This window comes from Etheostoma spectabile, chromosome 20 (assembly GCF_008692095.1).
Source record: "Etheostoma spectabile isolate EspeVRDwgs_2016 chromosome 20, UIUC_Espe_1.0, whole genome shotgun sequence".
Taxonomy (NCBI): domain Eukaryota; kingdom Metazoa; phylum Chordata; class Actinopteri; order Perciformes; family Percidae; genus Etheostoma; species Etheostoma spectabile.
Window position 1 is genome coordinate 20,059,205 of NC_045752.1, and position 3,433 is coordinate 20,062,637.

Here is a 3,433-nt window from a genome sequence, read left to right on the forward strand (position 1 = left end):
CAACCTCATGCTAAAACTTATAATGTAATCAACACCTCTATGACATATAGTGTTAAAGCACTGTCCCACAACCATACAATAACTCTCGTGTATTATGTGTGTAGCGTCTGTCAATGTGTCAAATTCATGTTTATAAGTTTTTGTTTGATTTATGTTATTTATTTATTTACTTGATGTGCAATTTAATATTTTGTGATAGATGGGATTTTTTTTTAAATTAGAAAATAGGAATTTAGCTAATGACAATATAATTTCATACAATGTGATTATGGTTTATTTTATATTCCCATGAAATGAGGCCAGTGACAGCAGAGAAAGAGACCTCCACACTTTTAGCACGTTACGCACATTCGAAGCGCTGGGATTCTCCTTCACTTTAGTAGAATGACGTACATGGTGCGCGACTGGCAGTTACGGAGTTTACGTTGACGTTTCGACGTAGCAGAGGCCCGTGTGAAAGGAAGTGGTCCCACCGCGAACGAGTAGCCACCAAAATCGGGACAGCGAGAGTGAATGGCAGTGGGGATATCCAACGAATGATTTCAAGTCTTTAAAGCCCATTCCATCAATTGAAAAGCATTCATCAGGTGAGCTTATGTAGCGAATTATACGTTTTTTTCTTTCTGGAATAACGTTAACGTTACCCTTGTGCATGTGTTGGCCTTGCTAACTAGCTAGTTAGCTAGCTAGAAAACTGGCTGGCTGACATGGTGATGGTGCATGGTGGATGTAGTCCAGACGTTGTGTTGCGTTACACACTGTAGCTACATTTTTGGTGAAACCATGTTTTCAGGCACACACATTTAGACATACCGTCACATGCCTTTGGCCATTAAAATAGTCAAGTCAATAACTGGTTTCAGACAGGATCGATCGGTTGGATGTAGCGAACATTCGCTATCCATGCTAGGTTAACGTTGAGTTAACCGTTAACTTAGCCTGCTGAAAGCTGCTAAAAGGGGTTTTCAATGCAGTTATGGGAGTCTTTGCCAATTGGTAACGCTATGCGAAAGGCTAGTAGTCTATATGAGACGTTATTTGGCTATATCATTTGTACCAAACTATTCTTTACGACTTGATATCAGCTAAGATAACGTAACGTAAATAAGCTAATACGTTAGCATCCAGTTGTTTGGAAGTGTAACGTTAAGCTAGCGTCCCCGGTTCATACTTTGCCACCAATAATGAGGCCAAGGGTCTCGAGAGGCTTTGTTGCTCTTTGTAATCATGAAATCTCGGGCAAGCATTTCCAAAAATGTCATCAAATTGCGTTGACGTCATGGTTATTTTCATTACCTCGGCTAGTTAGCTAACATTATTACGTTTACGCTTGGCAGAAAATGAGCTGCTTAGTTGCTAACTAGCTAGCCAGTGTTACTCAGCATGGTCTCTGCCAGGTACCTTAACTTCATGGTCAAGTGTTCAGCTAATGGCTTTTAATATACTTTACGTTAAAATACTTTGAGAGAGGAAGCTGCTAACAACGTGTAAACACAAAGAATTGTAGAAATAAATGTCATAGTTGCACTAGGTTACATATTTAATGACAGCCACTGGATATGGTGCAGTGAAATAAATAATATAATATAAATAAATGAATCTGGCTAACGTTGTGTTCTGCATGTATGTCTTTCTTGATGTAGGCTAGCTGCCAGGTACACTTTCCTCTTTTTATGACTATGGCAGATATGTGGCATGTTATTATGAGCCTACAGGTGTTAAAGATTCAGTATTATTTTTTTATGAATGTTCTTGCAATTTGATATGTCGTAATGTTTGAAAAGATTTGGTAAGTTTTTGTTTTTTCCTTAATTTTGTTGCCCTGTCAGTCAGTCTGCGTTGGACCTAGCATTCCTGTTAAGGGGACTGTAAACAGTACAGTCACATTAACCAATACACTATGCGTATTGTTAAGGTAAATATGTGAGCATTGAAAGTACGGCTTAAGCTTTTTAAAACGTACATACTGTACGTTTCACACACAGGCATGGAGTGACACAGATCAGAAAGGTGCAGATGGTTTTACACTCAAGTGGCATCTGCTGATCCTAATAATAATTATTTATTATCAATTTATTTGTCGGGGACAATGCAGCACACATAATTATATCCATAGTTATTACAGTTAAGGCCATAAAAATGGAATGTGTTGCATGAAAGGTTTCTAGACAATAGGCTAACTTGCAACCCCAGTCTCTGGTCAGGCCTTTCTTAAAAAATAATAATCCAATTATAATTTTTAAAAGAAGTACATAGTGTGAGTTACACAGTCATGCAGCATGCTGCTTCACTTCTACAGTCTCACGGCAGGGCAGCTTTGTTTGTACAGCACACCTCAGCAACAAGGCACTTTAAGTCCTTTACATGAATAATAAAGAGCAGTTAAAACATTAATTATGGCACTTATGACAAGTTTCACTCATTTTATTGTCATAACACTTCTCACTGGCATAAACTGATTGCTATTGACATATGCCATGTTAGGGGCAGGGGAAAAAAATCGATACAGCATAGTGTCGCAATTTTTTTTACGTGGCAATACTGCATTGATACACAGACGTCAAGTATGGATCTTTTATTAAAAACTGTATGTGTTGGTCAGTTTGTCTGAATGACAATCCCGTTTTGCAGCAACACAATTGAAGCGAGATGAATAAACAAAGAAATGTTTCTTTTTACATAAAACAGATGTTGACAAAGTTTCCTTTTGGGGACGTCATTTGAAATTGGGAAAAAGTGGAAGTTGCAAAAAAAAGGTTACAAATTGCAGTGTATCGCTGAATATTGCAATATGTTTAAAATGGCAATAATATCGTATCGTGGCATAAGTATCGGGATGATATCGTATTGTCAGGAGTCTGGTGATTCCCACCCCTAGTAAATATACACATATTTATTCATAATTGATTAATCGGTTTGAGTAATTAAAAGAAAAAGTAAGAATTGTCTGAATGCAGCTTCTTAAATGTGAATGTTGTCTAGTTTCTTCTCTCCTCTGTGCTAGTAAACTGAATATCTTTGAGCTGTTGACAAAACGAGACATTTGAGGCTTCGGGCAACACTGATCCACATTTCCCCGTTTTAGAGACCAAACTAGTAGTCGAGAAAATAATCAACAGATTAATCTATGGACATGAGTCTTTGAACTTTAACAGCCACTTAATACTTAATATTGAAATGTTTTATTTTGAAAAAGATGTATCTGAATTTATTTCTTTTGAATTCACCTCTTTAAAATTTAAATATGAACATTCTTGATTTCCATTTTAAAAACCTGAATTTCAATAAATATGCTTCAATGGTCACAAATTCAGAGACAGAAAAAATCAACTTGTAGAATTTCAGATAAAAATAGTGTTGGAGCTTTTCATTATTTTGTAGAGACGCCATTGATCCTTCTTGTGAAACGTTTGTATGCCGAGAAATTGGATTA

General features: G+C 36.7%; 1 protein-coding gene across 1 annotated transcript in view; it reads left to right on the forward strand.

The window, feature by feature from the left end:
- Window positions 1-423: 423 nt before the first annotated feature.
- dicer1 (dicer 1, ribonuclease type III) overlaps window positions 424-3,433 on the forward strand; it is a 38,443-nt gene continuing 35,433 nt past the window's right edge. The window contains exons 1-2 of the mRNA XM_032499806.1: window positions 424-587; window positions 2,247-2,248. The gene's annotated coding sequence lies outside the window, so the exon portion shown is untranslated. The remainder of the gene's footprint in view (window positions 588-2,246; window positions 2,249-3,433) is intronic.